At 40.8% G+C, this 20,583-nt stretch overlaps 1 protein-coding gene across 2 annotated transcripts in view; it reads left to right on the forward strand.

Annotated features, from left to right (window-relative positions):
- The first annotated feature begins 517 nt into the window (after window positions 1-517).
- The window catches only part of LOC118425718 (potassium voltage-gated channel protein Shal-like), a 28,122-nt gene continuing 8,056 nt past the window's right edge, over window positions 518-20,583 (forward strand). Inside the window, exon 1 of one of the 2 annotated variants that reach the window (XM_035834765.1) lies at window positions 518-846. The gene's annotated coding sequence lies outside the window, so the exon portion shown is untranslated. Of the gene's footprint in view, window positions 847-16,173; window positions 16,434-20,583 lie in introns of those variants that run through there. The other variant, XM_035834767.1, reaches the window with a different exon arrangement.

Here is a 20,583-nt window from a genome sequence, read left to right on the forward strand (position 1 = left end):
CGCAACAATGTCAAGATTTACAGTATATTGAAATGATGAGATGTTTGGCCTGTAAAACGACAAATGTTTACAATATGTATAGTTTGTGCTTTTGGGACGCAGAGACATGGCGTGCAAGGGACTGGATATAAATGTTTCATCGGATTCCACGGCCAGTGTGTATTGCTTAAAGTATGCGTGGCGTTTCGGCCATTCCGCAAAAGCAACAAAACGGCGCAGGGCTCACAATGCGGTTTACTATGACACGCTTATGTTATATGAGATATCGATACAAACGAAGAAGATTCTCCTTTTTGCTACCTTGATGAAGGTATTTTTTAATTGTAAAGTCAAACATACCTCGTAACAGGACAAGCTGACTTGGACATACAATACAATACTTCTGTACCAGCCAGCTAGAAATAACTTGGAACGGCCCGTCGTTATAACTTAATTACTTAAAAGCGCCCAGCCTTTGGAGCTGGCAGACTGCAACGCCGTGACTTCCCCATACACAGCCCCTGCCGTTTGAGGCGCTGTTCCATCGCGCGCCAGTGTAAGCCTGGGTGTTTCTCTTGACACGGCTTATTCTTGAGCTGACCTTTCGCGTTTTAGGAAACAGTTGCTTCGGGGCACTTCCATCCCACCACAACACCTTTACCCACTCCACCCCGCCGCCAGAGACAGCTGGGCAGTTGAGTGATCGCTTCTTTACTGCCTGTTGGCTAATCGTAAGTTCGCAGGAAGCCAGCACAAGCGGCCGCTTGCTGTGAGAACGCTGGAAGTGATCGTGGATCAGTCATCCGCGAACGCAGAACGTGCGACTAGACTTCTACACTTCGCACTGACAACAGACACAGGCTCAAGGTACGTCTATGACTTCCTTATACGACCGTCCCATTCGTATCTAGTCTTCTTTGCTTCCTGAAATTGGACTAGCTACGGTATATTGTTGTTACATCTAGATCTATTATGATAGACGAGAAAAGACAATGGTTGGTTTATAAGTTTATTAAGTAAAGCTCTTTTAGCTGTCACAGGAGTAACAATACACAGAAATATTTGGTTAAATCGTGAACATTCTTTTTTGAAATGTCATATAGTATCAATGTTCCTATGAGGGGGAAAATTTCAGACAGAAAGGCCGAGCCGCATTTTGTATGCGTTTCCTTCGGTTTATGGAATTTTCCTGTTTGAATTCCGAGAGTTCATGTTGAGGGAATTTCCACGTTTTCCCCTTTGTCCACGATTTGTAAGATTGTCATACAAACTGTCTGTCTCCATGTACTGTCACATTCACCAAGAGAAGATTGAAATAGACGTTCTACCCTACATGGGCGACCTTAAGTACGTACATGTACCCAGGAGGTTGCGTGCTGCACCGAAAGGCTCGTAAATTTGGCATGTTGTCAAACACAAGCCGTACATGATGGCGATAGTCTGTCCCTGTTGTCCTTTAAATTACATATATGTAACTTAATTCTCAGTATCAAATGAGGAGTTAACCCGATTTGTACGTCACCCAAGATGAGCTCTTAAGAAGATTACGTTTTTTTTCTTCAAATGAAGCCTCCTTGTGCACTCATCTCTGATATCTGGCAAAGCTCCCAACATCTTGTGCGACCTGTAAAGCCCTGGATAGCATTACGCGATGATAACGCACGCAACATTCTGGTTTTACAGAGAGTTAATTAGACTGATTACATTAGCCAATCACATGGATACGGTATCACTCCGATGGGGGAAGCGCCTGTCACGTTTAATCATTTCCTCAACGCCGGGAGAGTTGGCGTCGCGCGGCGTGATCTCATCTGAGACGTAATCTGTCCTGGCGTACCACCTTTAATGCCGCGTTTAATGAGTAAAGATGGATTCTGATTGGTAGGGTAATACCAGGGTCAGGGTAATGCCATATTCCAAACGGGATAGTTCAACGTTTCCAGTTTGTGGGAGCGAAATGTATGATCCAAAATAAAACAAAACATACCAATCGTAAAATTATTCGTCAGTATTACATGTGTACATTTCTTTCTTTGCACCTATTTTTAATTTACACAAACATACCGGGATCCGGTTTGGAAATATGATCATAGCATGGCCCAGTTACAGTTATTTCAAGAACACATCCAAAAGATCATGTACAGAGCAATTCGTTTCTCGTTTAGATGAGTTCAGAAACAGTTGAATGTTACGTTACGAAAAAACAAAACAACAAGCACCGTGAGATCTTCTTCGTTGAAAGCGAGGATGAGGAGAATTTTGTTCGGCATTAATTGGCATTCATGACGTAAGTAATTGAGTATGGTGTTAGTACGCATACAGGGAACAGAAAACATTCAAATACACCATGGCCACTACTTCCGAGAGAGAAAAGATAGATAGTCAATGTTCCCTTGATGATCATGACAAAAAAAGGTTAACGTGAAAAAAACACCGACGGAGTAGGTAATGACGCACAGGTCATTTTTCATAGGAAACTATGGCACAAAAGTAATGAACTTGCATGATGCGAAGAGGTCCCTTTATATGATAAAAACAAAATCAGTACAATACATCTGTGAGTCTACACACACAAGGGTGCATGTTTCAGTGTTCTGTGCAGCGTAAGCATGCGGTAACATGACATTGATACAAGCCGAAAGTTTTCCAAACCATTGTATCATCAGCATATCTCAACCATGTAGTGATTGACCATTCTATATGGAATACTTCTCCAGTGCATTATGTCTTTAAGGTGGAAACAAGACATGGAAAGCAACATTTGTGTCCTTTGATCACTATTATATAGTTCACAGTTCAACGTTAGTTGTTATATAGTTCACAATCCAACAGGTAGTGCTCAGTAGTCTCGTATAATCTTTTTGATTGGTTTACATGTATTTGATAAGTGACTGAATGCCCGCATTTGACTCCGGGCTACTCATACAATGGTGTTGGAGTAGGTAGGGGTTGAGCTGTCTGAAGTGACGTCTGAGTCTGGTTAGGTGAATCGCAGGATGGCCGTCGCCATCGGAGCATTCGGAATGTCTGGGAGGAGGGCTTGTATCCGAGTGGATGTCTATAGCTAGCATGGACAAACACACAAAGTTGATTATTTCACATGCAAAGTATCCAAGTACCACTGAAGGGACAGGGTTGCTTTGAAATAAATGAATAGAATGTCTTTTTTTGCACGTTTATGCACTTGAAAGCTACCTACAGATCATGAAGTACAATTACAGTAATGTATATATTGTAGTATAGCTTACTACATCCACAATGACTAATGCATACTAGTATGGACAGGTTCAACTTCTTCTCACTAATTTAGACAGCAGTAAATGTACATTCAGATTTGGATTATAATACATGATCAATATAAATTAAAAGGTGACTATTCGACATATTAAATGCAACTATCCTGGTCGTTCTGTTGTTTTCTATGAATATGGACGAGACTCAATAAACTACTAAAAAAGAAAGACAGTCACTTCCGTTTTCATTTGGGAATGTTATAGATGATTATTATAGATGATGGTGATTTGACACTCTGCGACAATTGATTTTAAAGAGGAACAGCATTGTCCCGGTTCCGATGGATTATGTGCATATCTATAAGCATGAATTGTTTTCTGGTATTTACTGCTTTGCAGAGCAGTATGAAGTATCATCTTATGCGTATCGTCGATCTGTCAATTTGAAACTTCTATGACAACTTTGTTTTCTTGATTAAGGGCCATATTGCATCTTTAGATTTCAGACTGACACTGGAGCTGTTAGGAAATGCGTGACTCTCGGTGGCATGTTAAATGCTTTTATGTGTATGATTGAAAGCACACAATAGATACGCTTTTTGTTGCACTGACTTTGATAAATAACGCGGATGACGATTAGGCATTTAAGTGCAAGTTTTCGCAACGCATTATACTATTATTTTTCTATGGATATCTACGTCTTCAGTTGAATCGCCCGCACACGGCACTCCATCTTCTGCCGCTAACACATTCTGACAGTTTGATAGGAGTGACCATTACCAGTCACTTTTTACCTACGAGTAGCTAACAGTCCCTAGTGGTTGCTTGAACAAAACAATCATCAATCAAAAGAAAGTAGCTGTGATTTTTATTCCCGTCGAAAATCCATGTCTGTTTCTTTCACAGTTGTAGGGCAAGGGAATGTGCGTATGAAAGGTGCCCCGGATTATTTAGAAACATACGTTTTCTGTGTGTTTAGCACTCTTAAAGGCTGTTACATTATCCCAACAAAAAAATTAAAAGAATTAGCCACAAACATTTACACACTTTACGGTAACATGCAACAGTTCTGCTCAGCCCCCGATGGCTCACAAAATCTATATAAATCATGATGAAGCGTGAAATAAGAAATTACAGGGAAATACCACGGCATCTTTTTATTAACAATGAGAGGCAACATTGCAATAAAATCTTACCAAACAAAATGAAGAATTTTTATTGACACCCATCATCCTATCAGAGTTCAAACCTATTGTCTCGTAGACGCATTCATATAGTAAATGGGAAAAATCATATTCGAGGGATAAGGAATAGATATTGAAACAATTTGCTCACTAATAAAAGCAGGGTAGGAAATATGACGTCGTTGTCTGTGTATAAAAAAACTACAACCATTTAATTATTACAATACTAAGTACAATAATTCAATGCAATATCGAGATACTGATCATACGTAATGATAAACATACCTAGTATAAGACCCTATGCCCCTGAGAATCGGCTATAGTGTTATGCACGCGATGAAAGTCCTGTGGGGATGTTTTGCATTTGTGACACAAATCACTGGTTCTTTTGTGACAAGGCTATGCTGTGGTTGTTGAAGGAAATGTGAAATCGATTAAACATTGCAAAGCATCGACGATCTCTCGTCCTGCGGCCCGGCGTTTCATCACACAGGACAGTGAACTTTGCTCAAACATCTGGAGTCAATGATTGATTTCTGTGCCCACTCCGAGGCATAGCTCACTTCATTATGTCTGCGTCATAATCTTTCAAATTGGTCTGTAAGCGTTCTCGACAACATTGTCCTCCATCATCAGTTGCTAATGTGGCAATCCCTTGATACGCATACCAGATGAAACTTCAAGTTGATTGATGGACCCGATGCGTTGTTGAAGCTTACCTGCCACCAGATGATATTTGGACAGAACACAACAAAATGAAATCCGTGCACACTGTCCTGATAATGAATTACCTCCTGTGTTTATACCGACATCATTCTGTAAATTACAGTTCGTTAAACTGTTAAACTGGCAACAGTCACATACACACCCTCTCCACTAGACGTGTGCTGCGACAACTGAGCAACCAAAGATATCACAGATCGTTCAAAGAATTTTGCAGATGTAATGTTGTACAATTGGCAGATTCAAGATACTGACACTTTATCTCTTAAATCATACTAAATAACGCCTTAAACCATATATCAATTATGAATCAAGGGTTGCGTGTCTGAATACAATTTTGGTGGGCGTAGGGTCGCTCAACCAACACATTCTATAGCTACAAGGGCTCATTTGTTGCTTTGATTGATTTGCAACTATATGTTACTTATATTCTATATCCACGGCATGCGTATTAGATTCAAGGAGGTAATTTTGACACATTTTTTACGATCGACTCTTACATATCAGACGCCGTATTTCACACGTTATCAGCAAGCCGCTCATTCTAAAGCAAATGACTGGCTACTGAGTAGGAAGTTTGTAAAAGTTTTGTTCATTCATCTGAAAAGCACGCCATTCAGGCATTTGATTGTATCATTCACGTTGCCTTATACGTATTACACGTTACGAATTGGTTGCTACCCATTCATGATCAGATTCTGTAGATGCTCTCTGAATGGATAACATCGCAGAATTTAAGAGTAAATCATGACCATTACAATTCGCCGGCTCAGTCTAGTTGTTACACTCAGGTATAGAAAAATTATATCATGAAAGAACTCTGTGCAGCTTCTGGTTTCTAGAGCTCCTTAAAACCGTCTCCTCCATCCACAACGATGGGTATCAAAGGAAGGAATCATTGGCTGGGTTTGTCATTTGTAGGCGCTTTGCAAAGTTTCTTGCTAATGGTGTGATAACATCTGCCACTAACAAAATGATAGCCACTAAAAGCATTTAACGGGATGTGAAATTTGCTTCAACCTTACCCCCTCTTACCAATAGTATCCATGGCATCTGTTACTTGTTCAACAAGTATTCCAGTCATTGGTTAGCCAAAGCCGTTTCAACGTTAAGTGTCAGTGATATGGCCAGGGGTATTTGGTCTCTTCTATTCCCTGTCAGTTCTGTATGTATGTGACTGTTAGCTATTCATGATCATTATGTATCTTCGATATTGTACAATTGGAAGATTCAAGATGATGTTACACCTTTAAACCCTGCGGACATAACAAAGCCTGGTGACTAGTCTTGCAGAACGTTCTGTCATATTCAAGGTCAATATAATAGATTCTCCTGTAGGTACCTTTTTTTGGAAAATGTCAATGATGAAGTGACATGAATATGCCTGTACTGGAGGCGATGTGTAACCTCGGTCATTCACGCTTCAGTTAGGTGGCTGACTCGTGACTTGTCACTTGGTACATTCAAGTTTGAGCACGCTTTGACATCTCAGATTCATCATAAACAAACTTGCCACCTGGAAACTGAGCCATCCTTCATGAAACGATCCCAAATAGGTATATCTACCCACCATTCACCCCTCAAGTACAAAGTTACAAACTTTTGAAATAGCTGAAAATGTTTTAAGTCTTTATAAGCTAGCCTCTAGTTCTGCAGTATGCTGCACGACATCAGCATCTTGCTGCCTGGTGAAGCAGACTGTATTGTCATGTTGCAATTTAAATAAAGTCAAAGTCATCGTTCTGCAGTGATTGTCTGGTACTAAATCTAAGATAAAACACCCTTGCGACCATTGATATCTCCATCTTCCTTTAAAAGCTATTGATTGGTAGATAGTACTTGTTTGGTATAAAGCTTCATAGTTATCATCATCATCATTATTAGCATATTGCCACAAATTTCATCTCTCAGTGAGTGACCTGATTGCCACGCGAAATCGTATTCAATACTAAGGCCACATTTGGTTCTCTGGCATTGTTTACGCTAAATGCAGATAAGCAGATATCCCAAAGCATTGAGAAGAACTTGAATATCACTGTATTCACTCCATAAATTTGAGTGCAACAAAACATAAACTTGCTACCGATCCTCTCCTCATGCTTTGTGTTCATTGTGTTTTTTTTTCAGTTAAGCATATGTTTTCATCCGAGAGCCAGCAAACTAGATTGATGTGCCCTTATCACAAGTCTAGTGACACGATAGCCATTTTTATTACAATGTGCATACGTTGTGCATACAATGACATACGGCAAGAACACAAAAAGCAACAACTATGTACCTCACACATAGTGTTCATAACAATAGTGTCTCAGCCAAGACGTATTATCCCGTTGACTTTCTTATCGTCTCAGCTGCGCACAAATCTATCCATCTTCCTAAGAAATGGTAGCAAAGTAGGGGTTTATCTCTTAACGATGGTCGATCTCCGCGGAGCTTTTTGTCCAACAGCTCCTGGAGGCAAGACGTATTTCTTTTTTTGTAAATTATACATTTATCTGGTTTCAAAATACTACACAGCCACCGAGAAGAATAGTCGCGATTTCTATCAGCGATTCTCTACGAGACGAATGAGACTAGTAAAAGCTTCTTACGAGGTATGTACGGATTATTTTGCCGTAAATTGCTGTAGAATTTCCGCGTTTAACGTAAAGTTGCTTTAACTTGTCCCGTATATCATTCCCTAAGGCAAGGAAGGCCAGTTTCAGAGCTCCGTGTTGGTGCAGTGACTATTTATTACCCTTCTGTGGGCGAGGAAACTCATTTTCCGCTCATTTCACACATTATCTCCAGTGAACAGCCTTTCACAATTTTGAACATTACCAATGGATAATTAAGCATACATTCCTACTTGTGTTTATCTTCTGCGTAGTACGGTGATGCTGCGAACTCTTTTGGGATCTGCAATGAGACATTGACAAATTGACAGTTCTGAGGGGATGACTACCTGGCGGGAAGAGAGCTGTTGCAGAATACCCGTGCATACGATTTGACAGCTACAAATTGGGTTTGAAAAGTATACGCATCAAAATTGCTGTTATCTAGTTTCCCTGCGGCTACCCTTATCCCATGTGGTTAATACTGTGGTAAGCGTCGAGGTACCAAATGGCAAATGTGGAGGATATTGTTGAAATGTGACCATGAAGAATTGTAGTGAGTGACAGGCAGCTTCTCACCGGACGTAACCTTTACCTGTAACTTCTCATGCTTTACTGGCAAAATACACAGGCTGACCTTTCGCTTTGCAAGAAAATTACTTTCAATGAAAATTATACCAACGTGGTCAGAGATTCCCATTGGTCATGGGCAATTCTCTATAATCTACCAGTGGGGCAAATCCCTGTGTGGTAATATACGTGTCTCTTATCTGGGGAACAGTATGTTCATAGCTATGAGGCGAAAAAGACACTTTGGCAAGCTTGTCCCGTTTATCCTCCGCCTATGGACTTAGTTGAATGGAAATTCTTCCAGGAAAACGATACATTTACAACCAGAGGACGACGGTCAACGGCCTAACGTGGGAGCTATTACGTGGTTAACGTTGGTGGGAGCGCACTAGAAGCTGCATGTAGGCGCTAGAAGAATCTAGTAGACTTTCCGAGCGTGTCCAAACCCTTGGTAGGAGTGCCACTGTCGCCGTAACAACAGGTTTGTCTGTCTGCAATTATTGATTTGTGCATCAGGCTTCCTGGTAATTTCTATTATGTCTCATTTATTTCTATGGCGTCTAGGTCACGACATTGGATGGAAGTTGGAGCGTAGCCCTCTCCTTTAACTCTTGCCTCCTCCCCTCCAAAAAATACTTCATGTACCCATTTCTATACATGGGTGGGGTGAGTGCCACTGCGTCATGTGATTTGAGCTCAATAAACTCAGTGCCCTTTCGCAAGGGCACAATATCCGGGGCATGTCAGGGGACTGGAAACCAGGACTTGTTGGTTCTGGGTCAAACACCTGTCACCGTTACGCCAGGTAACACGATGACGTTCAGGTAAATTCCCTGCAAATCTCTCTCAGCACAGTTCAAATGACCTGTGCTGAAACGAGCGGTTTAACAAAGTAAAACTGACTAAATGGAGATCATAAGAGTCATACAAGGAAGACAGCATGGCCTGACCGAGCATATGATAAATGTACGCCAAGCTTTCACTGTTCCAGTTAGTGTTTTAAGTGGTCCTCTTGGTGGTTCAACAAAGTGCAATGAGCCTAACCGACTTGTCTAAATGGTTTCTTCCTAAAGCGACCACTTTGTCAAAGGGAGTTAGGAGGATGAACTTTAAGTATTCGCCGCGGTTTGGGAGGTTTAGCGTCATAAATGTATCACATCGGAGTGTTCAGATGCGCTTCCTTTCTCGACAAGAGCATTACTACGGTGTTATGTGATGTCGTAAAAAGCCCCATTGCAATTTGAGGCCGTAGAGACAGTGGGTTGCTATTCACTTTGGAAGGCGAGGAGCTCAACCTTTTCTTTCCGCTACCTTTAACCTCTACAATCAAAGTCAGGTACCAATTTTTAGACCTGGGTGGGCTGTTTGGAAAAACGTGTAAAGTGTTTCCCAAGCCATCATGTAACGTGTCTTTCCCAAGGACATAACATCTAGCTAGGAACGCCAGGAATACCTGTGACCTCTCGGTCTCGCGTCCGCTAGCTTTTACTTACATGTCGCTGACAAGGGTCCCTCAACTTCAATATTACAAATATCGCTTACGATAAACCCTTGCCATAACAACCCGATATCACAAAATTGCATTATCGTATAGGACTGTTTAGCCACAGTCGACGCTGTAGGGCTGATATCAATTAGGATTTTACCATGATCAATATTGACCGAATATATATATATATATATATATATATATGTATGTGTGTGTGTGTGTGTGTGTGTGTGTGTATTATATATATATATATATATATATATATATATGATTGGTTACTGACGAAAGAGGTAAGAAAAAGAACATACCAACAAAAACAATAATGTATTTCCCTACCGGAGAAAACCTAACCAATCTGCCCTAACTCTGTCTACCCAATAACCTCCTGACTCTCAGACCAGAGTCGACTGTGTGCGCAGACTGAGAAACTTACTATTGGGGCGGGTCGATTAGACTTTCTATCTGCTTCTTAGTCTTTGCCGCAGGGGTTAGTAATTTGTACCATTACCAAAGCCATGAATACATATTGCCACAGGAACGCGCCTACTTTTACTTCCGACCCTAGAGGTCATCAGCAGCAATCCGGGCAATTTAATCTACCAGTTGGTGTCCCCTAATGACCAGGAAATGGCTTATTGCGCTGATAATATGCCGACCTTGGCGAGAGATTATCGCTCAACGACCACGCGAAATACTATGTCTCGTAATTTGGGGTGTTTCGATCGCATCAGTGCTGAAAGCGTGACACAGATTGAAGGTTAGTGGAGTAAAGGTCGACCGTGAATCTGGCTGACAGGATGTGGCAACCGGAACGACTTCAGGTCGTTGAGGAAGACCGCAAGCAAATTGAAATACTATTTCCCATATGTTATAACACATTCTAATTATACATAAAAAAATATACATTGTAAGCCACAAATCAACTCCACAAAGATGACAATGGGTAGTAAAGAATGCAGACTACATACTGTTGCGTGGTTTGTATATTAGTTGGACCTGGGGCAGTTTTTTGACGTACTGCATATCCTTGATACATCGTTAGAGCTAGAGGTGTCGGTAAAATTGCATATTGGTTGGGCCAGGGGCAGTTTTATGAAGTACTGGATATCCCCAATACACACCGTTAGAGTTGTCGGTAAAATGGCCTGTTACACAGGAAGAGGTCAGGGACGAACAAGATGATATAGATTTGATGAATGTGTTATGGTCAGATAGAGGTGGTTCACGTCCTCACAGTGGCCGTTTGAAGGGGAACGCAACAGACAGTGATAAAACTGAATCTGTAGCGCAGCTATCAGGTGACATAAAGATCATGAAAAGAGAGTGTCAACAGACAACACGTGGTTTCAGTGATGCTTAGCTTTCAAAGTGCTCTCAAAGGTGAAGGAAACGTACTTTAGAAAACGTCTGAATGTAAAAGAATCTTCAAGTGCTGTCTTGAAAGGAATCAAGAAGGATATTTCTGTATCTGTATCTGTATCTATATAGCCGGTATAACCGCCGTTCGGCGTAACACACCAGCTTCGCAGGCACGCGGCGCGGCAGCAGCTGGTTATATTACACTGAACGATCCGAATTTCTATATATTTGGAGAGTTAGCAGATATGGTAGTGTCCCCGCGCCGGTAAAACGGTTCATGGACGAAATTCCCATTAACGCATTGAGGCTGTAGTCATACAGTAAATTGATTGATACATTCACCGAAGGGTGTCTCACTAGTGGGAAAATGTCCCAATTGAACGACGTTTCTAAACGAGCGAAACGACGTAAAGAAACAGGCCGCAGCCATGGATCATCTGCCATCAGATGGCCCATTCGGAACCGTCAAGGACCTCACCCGGAAGGCTATGGTAAACATTGCACAGAATACCTACCCCTGCATATATTTCTCATAACACCTTTGTGCTGAACGACCACACGCTCACACTGTCCATTAGTCATACGGCGTTACGCGTACCGTTATCGTTCGATAATTGGAATGAATCAGAATTAATCAGCATGGGATCTGCCCTTCTACACAGGAACTAGGAAAGGTCTAGCATTACCCCAATAACTACACCCACTTGCGACACATGTAATGCCCTTATGCTCGATAATAGGCACTCTGCTAGGCATCCCACTGGTATATTGCCTATGCCTCAGGTGCCTTCAATACCTCTCCCTAGACCTTGGTTTCTACCTCTTGCAAATAGCAGTTGCTCATATGGGATGCGAATGTGACATTGTAACCTTACAAGTCTCGTGGGTATCACAAGTTGGAAACCCCTGTAGTACTAAACACACCATGCGGAACCCATTCCAGAGGAATGATAGCTTTGAACGCCACCTTTCCATGCTGCCTCATCGCGGTCGACTTCACCGAGGCCGCCAAGGGACTATCTCAAGGAGGCTTGCCGTTGACAGGCACACCGATATCCCTTTGACACATATTATGAAAAATGAGTACTGCGTGTCAGAAAGAGGAAAATCAGTCTTCCAAACGTTCCAATTTGTGTAGCGCGAGGCATTATTGTTCATTCAAACGTGCAGAGAAAATTAGTGTTGATGTAGGGTACACTGCCAATAGCGACAACACTTTGTCACATGGATGTGGTAGACTGACTGTTCTTACCATTCTTCCTACTCAACATACGGTATGTAGTTTTCCGCGCAGAATATAAGGTTTACTACCATTTGCTATCGCCGAAGCTGCTTAGGAGTTCAATATTGTACTCTGGACGAATTACAGTAATTCAACAGCCAAATTATCTTTGTTCAAAATCTGACAATAACATACAGAACGAGGTATTGTAAATTTATTGCATGCAACACCGTCAAAGGGCGTTTTGTCGCAAATGCAATATATCTGCGGTAATCCATGGCGACGGTATTATAGAAACGCCCCGAATCGCTGAAAAGAGACCCATAATAAAGTGTGTTTACGGTAAATCTTCTGTGAATTTTGAATGGACTACGACAACAGCTGAATGTCAAGCTGTTTATATTGGTCACTTCACCTCACGTAGGCTATTACTCAAATGGCATGCGTGAGAGTATCACATAGAAATTTGCATGTCTATAGCACTCAGTACCACTTCATGATGGCTTGAGTAAAATACCTGATGTAGTTTCAAAGAAAACTACAAGGGGCTCAAACCTACACCACTTTATTACTTTCTGTGCCAATAGCTATCTATCACTAAAAGATTGCGACCTTAGCATGTCCATGAAAACGAGATATCAAAGCCACAAATTCTGCTGCAGTACGACGGCCGGAAAGCCACCAGGAGCCCGAAATCTCACAGTTTCATCATCTTGCCAACTCCAACTAACATTCCAAAAATCGTAAAGATGCATCCACAACTTCTTGAGTTATGCTGTTTACAAACAAGAAACAATCAAGCAAACAAAGACACACATAAAGAAACAAATTTAAATGAAGGTGAATATTCAAGTGAATGTATCATTTTGCCATGGCTGTTTAAACTTATATTAACATTTCTTTTGAATATGCAGTAGGTCGCACCATATTCACATCATGCAAATGTACTTTTCAAATGTTACTGTGTTTGCAAGATAAGGGTAAACAACATTGATGCCAGATAGACAAATGTCTCCATGCAAATTGGAATTGATTTGAATTTAAATGATATGGTATATGGTGATTAGAGAAAAATTGGTGGAGTTAATTGGCCGAGTGACTAATTGATTATCTGATATCAAGCCGTAATGCATTTTAACCTGTAGATGTAAAACTATTTTTCGGAACAATCGTGTACATGTCAGCTCCACTAGTCTTCAAATTTCCGCTAAATCTGCTTAAGAGGATCGCAATATAAGCTCGGTGTATATTTCAGTACAGATTACTTCCGGATTTTGTTCTATTTCTCAAGATCGTAACTTATATCAATAGTGCCACATACACAGCACAGACAAGGCCCCACGCGTGCAAACTACTCAATTGGGACATTTTCCCACTAGTGAGACATGTGGCCCCTTCAGTGAATGTATCAATCAACTTACTGTATGACTGCAGCCTCAATGGAAAATTCGTCCATGACCCCGTTTACACTACCCCGTTTGCATCTACTAACTCTCAAATAGCTAAACAGAAGGTAAAGGTAAGTTCTTTTACCTTCTCGACCGAAGTCAGGTACCCATTTCTACACCTGGGTGAAGTGAGGAAGGTCGTGTAAAGTGACTTTACCAAGGGCACAAAGTCTGGGGCACGGACGAGCAGGACGCTCTACCATTTACGTCACACACGACGCCACCATAGATTTACTTTCAGATTTATATCATCTGTAACAAACTAAAGCTATCCATCGAAAAATGTTATGGAAAAATTCAAACTGTACACCGACTCAAAAATTGGAGTCACTGGAATTTTCAACTACCAGTAAATCGCTCAGCCCTCCACCGGACTTTATGTACGTGTGACGTCAGCAATTGGTCAAAGGTTGCTGGAAGTCGGTATCGCCAGCCGTACCAGTTAACCTGGGCCGTACCAGAGAAGGTTTAACCTCTCTGATATAGACGCTCTCCTTCACTTCTCTCACAAAGAGACGATGTTCGGTATCTAAAATATTATTTACCAGTAGTAGCACCCTCCAAATAGAAATATGGTCTGTCCTGGGAATATTGTACGAAACCTCTGATGACAATGAACCTGACTGCATGTGTTCTAATAATCATGTTTTCAGCAAACTGCAGTTTTGTTGTACCAAGCATCATTCATGACAAGGTCAAGGGTGTCTGCTGGTAAATATTATTTTACACTGCAAACGCTCGTGCATGTGAAAGTTTGTGTGGGTGCTATTCTTTGTGTGGGATAAGACCCTACTGGTTGCTTGAAGTCTCACATCGGAACGTGGGTATCAGACTCAAACGCCAGAAGAGTTCTCACCGTGGTGCCTTTATAACTACTTCCCTCGAGCGGCAGTGCCCACCCACCAGTCACCTTCAGGTATGCTGATCTGCCGGCTGAAGCACGCGTGGAGCTCCGGAGAGCTTTTTGAACGAGCAGACCTTACGCCGAATCAGACATGACTAATTGCGTCGGTTCGCCAACATCCCCAAAGAAGCTTTAGAAGCTACAAAGAAGGTCGGCTTGTAACCAACTTTCAGTTGATGCTTGTAGTGTTTTGATCTGATACAACATCTCTCGTGTATGTTCTAAAGATGGCCCACGGTTGGTTTGCCAACCACAACATACAAGACTCAACCGCAAAGGCTAATATGATTACAGTGTAATCAAATGACTGATCAAAAAGCATAGTACATGGTGTTGTAAGAAATGACTTGGCAGTAATGAGTTCCCATGATGATGTTAATTAATATCGTTGAGCTTGATTGATTGAAAATCAACAGCTCTATATTTTCTTTTTTTTAACAAGTTTTGTTTTTAAGTAAGTTCTGTGAGTTAAGTCATTTCTTCAGTCAAGGTTGCATAATTCAGCCTCCTCGGCTGCAAGACTGCCTTTATTTCGTGTTATCTCTGTACTTGTGAAACGAACAAATAAACCAATCTACTACTCTTCAACCTTCCTGGCCACTTATAGATAGAGTATCGAAGGCAATCTTTTTACCCAACTTCTTTTTTCTTTTTCTTTCTGCATCAGTTTTGGGTTACCCAGAGGATGTATTTTATATAATGAAATCAGTGTGGCTTAAGCTAAGTTACTGAAAAAAGGACTGCACCATCATAAATAAGATAAAGGTATAAGCCTCTTTGAGGAATAGATAGAACTTTGTAACAGGTACAATGTATGGCAACTTTCACATACGTGACAAAAAACTGTTGCTTATATAAAACTAATCACCTTTATGGATATCAGTAAAGACAATACCACCATGTAGAATATTCCATAACATTATGTTGATAACAGTATGCTGCTCAAGAAGAGTATAACATTATCTTGCCGTATAACATTTGTTGTATAGTATTAGGCCTACATAAGAAGATATAGGTACAGGACATGATCGTAATGTCATATTGAATAACTCAATTATTTGGTAAACTTAAATCGGTTTTACATGCATTAGACTGTAGCAACTTTTGCGGGTCTTTATCATACATTGGATGATGTATCATGAAATGGAATTCGCTGTTTATATCTGCATGGTTAATCAAATATATGCTTCACCATGACGTTACCGCGGGATTATGGTATTTTGTCAGTGAGACGGACATGCCCTCGTGATACACCCTGGAACAGTATACATCAAACTGAACCAGTGATTGATAGAGTAGAATTCAAAACATATCTGTAGACCGTACCCTTTGTGGAACGGTTAGAGTAGTACACTGTACAACGACAAGGCTAAAAGCCTCTTATCGAGTCAGACATGCCAGAGACCGGCAACTTATCAGTAACTGAGCATGCTTTGCTGATAAACTCCCCTGACCTGTGAATACAGTAGGGGCTTCGACTGGCAGTCTGATAGTCTGGGCCAGATACTTTGTAGTTTGAAATAGGTTTCTAGTGATAACGCACACGTCAGGGGGTGTAGGGTCCTTTGGGTTGCTAAAAACAAGCCCGTACATTCCTGGACCACTCTAGAACCTGGAAGACTCCTAGAGGTGAGCCTTGTTTGGCGGTTCTTCTGCAAGACGAATGTTGTGATGCCATGTCCTCGACCTCCATCAACACACAGTTGTAATCGTCTGCATCTCCATAAGGTAAGCCTGAGATGTACTGTAGTTGGGTTGAGTTGCTAAAACAAGATGGAAATTCCTCGATAGTTCTCTGGGGCGAGGAAAAGAGTCTTGTTTGGCAGTTTGCCTCTCTAAAGACCAGGCGTGGTGCCATGTCCTCGACCTCAGCATCAATGCACAGTGGTAATCTGTATCTACATGATGTGAGCCTGAGGTGTAGTGTCGTTCGAATAGTTGAAATTGGATTTAGCATTTCTCGACAGTTCTAGTGCAAAGAAGAGAGTCTTGTTTGGCGGGTGAGTTGCCAAAACAAATTCCTCGGTAGTTCACTAGGTGAAGTAAAAGAGTCTTGTTTGGCAATCTCCTTCCCCTAAGAGCTGCGCTGTGATGCCATGTCCTTGACCTCAGCATCAATGGTGATCTGTATCTACATGATGTGAGTCTAAGGTGAAGTGTCGTTCGAATAGTAATGATACAGGCTTGAACATTCCACGGCAATTCTAGTGTGAGTCTTGTTTGGGCAGTTTTCTTCTCCAACGACCTGTGTTATGATATGTGTTATATATGTCGTGTCCTCGACATCAATTCATGTTGTAGTATTCATCTACTACACGAGGCAAGGCTATTATTCATGATGTAAACAGTCTTCCCTTAAGTAAGACCCATTCCCAAGGCTGTATTTTCACTGGGAACACCTGGACTCCGAGGAAGCAAGTTTGATGCCCCGAATGTGCATGGTATCCCTGAAAAGATGCTTGGGATTTCTACACGTATTTAAGCCTGTATCGACTGTTCTGTCATTGTGTAGGGTGAAGGCTGTTCGATTACTCCTTTTATCAATCAACGACAAGCTATGATATTGTACTAGATCCAAGTCACCACGCGGGTATTCCTTGACATTCAAATCTTTCTAACCATTGGTTTTACTAGATTTCCCTACTTTAAAGAAAGAAACATTCGAAATATTAATGATGCCGAGTAAGATGTTTCTAATGACTTCGTAAACGCACCGAAAGACCATTCTCGTAATTGTTTTGAATAAGCTGTAGGAAAACTATGAACCATGATCCGGCCAACATTCTCCGAGTGAGACATATTCCCACGACTATGCTTCCACAAACGCTTGTACACCGAGGAATAAAGTTTGAATCCTTGTATGCTTAATTCAAGAGGTATCACTAGATTCGTGAATAGTTTTGCTGCGTTTTCAGATTGATATGGATTACGCTATTATCAGAGTGGAGACTGTAAGATCCCTTGTATTTATCAGTGACAACCTAGTATGAGGTAGATCATGATCGGAGCAACCTACCTAAGGCCATGTTGATTTGATTACATGAATGACATCCCCGCGCGCATCACTTTCGGCAGTTACCAAAATTAAAAAAAGGTTTTCAACCATACTCTAAATTGTACACAGCAGCTTCAAAATAAGCAAATATATGCCATGGACTGAAAAAATAAATATCGTGAAAAGTATACCAATGTCATAGAACATCATAAGGTCAAAGGAGATATAAAGAACAAAAATGAAGAATCTATTGCCTTGTATCCTACATTCTGTATGTTAAGTCATTTGTTAAAACGTCCTGACCACTTTGAATTCAAAATGAATGCAACCTTTTTAGTCAAACTTTTTTTATTCGCACGCTCGTACCAGTCTGTGGATTCCCAGAGGATGTCATCCATATAATCAAATCAACATGGCCTAAACGCAACTGTGTTTACACAAAGAACATTTGGACGCCGAGGTATCAACTTTGAATTTCCGGAATATTAAGCTGAGAGGCAAGACGCATGAGCTTCCTGAATGGAGTCTCAAGACTTTACTGCGTTTTGAGGTTGATATCGATTACTCTATTATCACGGTAAAGGCTGTGCGATTACGCATATCAATCAATGACGAGCTGACATGAACAAATAAGAGGAAAACGGCACAGGAGTTGAGTATAGCCAGAGAATAGTACACTTGTTTAATAGGATTCGGTTTCTTAAAGTTGAATATACAAGTACATAACGTTACATATAATATTATATAGATCGGTATGATTGGATGTAGTTTAAGGTGGGTGCAATCGGTCTTCTGAGGTCTTCTGTATTGTACGATTTATCGCAACAATGAAAAAAGCAACATTTGTCTATTCTAAAAACTATAGCTACGGGAAAATGGACGGAATGACGGATTGCCAAAGTGTACATGCATGTTAGCTATGTATGTTAATCGTTTGTATGTGTTACAATATAACCTTTCTTCTGTAAATCACTACAAATGGATTGGCCTGAAAAAAAATTGACATGACTTTAATTGATTGAGTGAAAATGCTTGCGTTGTCTTTGGCATGGATGTATTAGACTTATATGTTATTATATACCTTAACGTGCGTCAATCTATTGTATGGGCAGACATATCATTCGAAACGAAACTCATCTTCAACACCATCATGACAAACAAGACGTCTCTGTTACAGACGCTATAGAGATGCTATGTTAGTTCCTAGGATCCTATTGTATTAGGACATCGGTGTTGTGTTGTGCATACAACAATCTTGAATACATCTGGTATTGGGCATATGTGTTATCCAGCCATATTCAAATCAAACTACCACGCCCATCCTCCCATTCCACGTCATCTACAGATAGACTCTATGATCTAAGAAAAAGGCTGGCAGGCCACGATAAAGGATTTGGCATGTATTAGCCCAGATGGCTGGCCGTGAGGATATCCATCACACCATTGGGATTAGCGTGAGCTTGTTGAGGGTTGATCGATAAGACTGGAAGGGATTTACTATTGTTTCTGTTGGCCTTCAAGCCGCGTTCTTCCAACTTAAGCCAATCAAACCTCAGAACGGCTGATGACGTCATGAAACGTGTATCATATATCTTAAAAATTACGCCATGCAAGCACAAGTGCAACCGTCTTTTTGTCATCTTTTCTCCCTTTTTAGACAAAAACCTAACGTTATACAACGCTTTCATCATGAAAACCTAACGTTATACAACGCTTTCATCATGCGGACATGTATATTACAAGTTTGACATATTTCTTTCTCCCCTTTGAAAACATCCTGTATTATTGTCGAAAATGCGGCCTTTCTAGTTCAAGAACAACCTTCTATCGTCATTTCTCACCATTGATTTATGCCAAGTTGCCTCTGTTGGTTGAAATCTTCTGGATAGGAAGATTTATTTTCTTTTAAAGCTTTATTGAAATATTACAATTACATACGTTGTGACATTCACTTTTTCAGCTTCATGACTACATCTCCGACTGCTACACATGTACCTTTAAGTTAGGAAGAATTCATTTTGCTTGCAAATCACGCTGAATGTCAGTTTGAGGTGCCGATAATATATATTTTCTTGATAAGAGACGTCTGCCTCCCACGGCCAGCTGGCCTGGAGAAACTTGATTACTGTAAAGTTGCATTGCGTTACAGACACTACTACAACGTCGCTGTGTCCGCGCTGTGACCTAAAACTAGACAGAGCGCTCAAGGAATTTCATAGATAAGAAAACTATTTGTTACGCGTCGTGTGTTAAATGCCGTTTCAGTCATATTTTCACATTTTGCATGACGTCAAGTCAAGGGCTACACAAATCCAGTAAAGGTCGCAGAAAGATCGCAAAACAATCGCCGTCTAGTGAAATGGCATTTTGATTTCAAACAGCTGAAAGTAGACTACTTTCTTCTAAAGTACAGACTGCACTGATTATTATCATAAGATCTTTTTCCTTCTTTAATCATCTTCCCAGGCAATTACCAATGGATAGTGTCCAAGAACGGATTCGAACTAAGGGTACTTTCCTCTTCGTTCCTTTTCGTTCCTTTTCGCACTTTCGGTACTTTCCTTTTCGTTCCTTTTCGCACTTTCGCTACCGAAAGTGCGAAAAGGAGCGAAAAGGAATGGAGTATGAAGCAAACTTAAATAAAATCAATGAGAATATAAGGAATCGGTACTGCGGGCGTTAGAAGCCTATAAAACGTGTTTTATTTTACCGAGAATTTGACATTATCAAATTTTTACAGCGCTGTTTCAGGCTGTTGTTTTTGTGTGGCTAAATTATTCTTTGAAGATCTGCGAAATACAAAGAAACGGAACTGAGATAAGAAAGTAAGGACTAAAATTCAGTGGGTGGTAGATGAATATCGATTATTATACATTTTCAGGA

The sequence above is a fragment of the Branchiostoma floridae genome, chromosome 11 (genome assembly GCF_000003815.2).
Source record: "Branchiostoma floridae strain S238N-H82 chromosome 11, Bfl_VNyyK, whole genome shotgun sequence".
NCBI lineage: Eukaryota > Metazoa > Chordata > Leptocardii > Amphioxiformes > Branchiostomatidae > Branchiostoma > Branchiostoma floridae.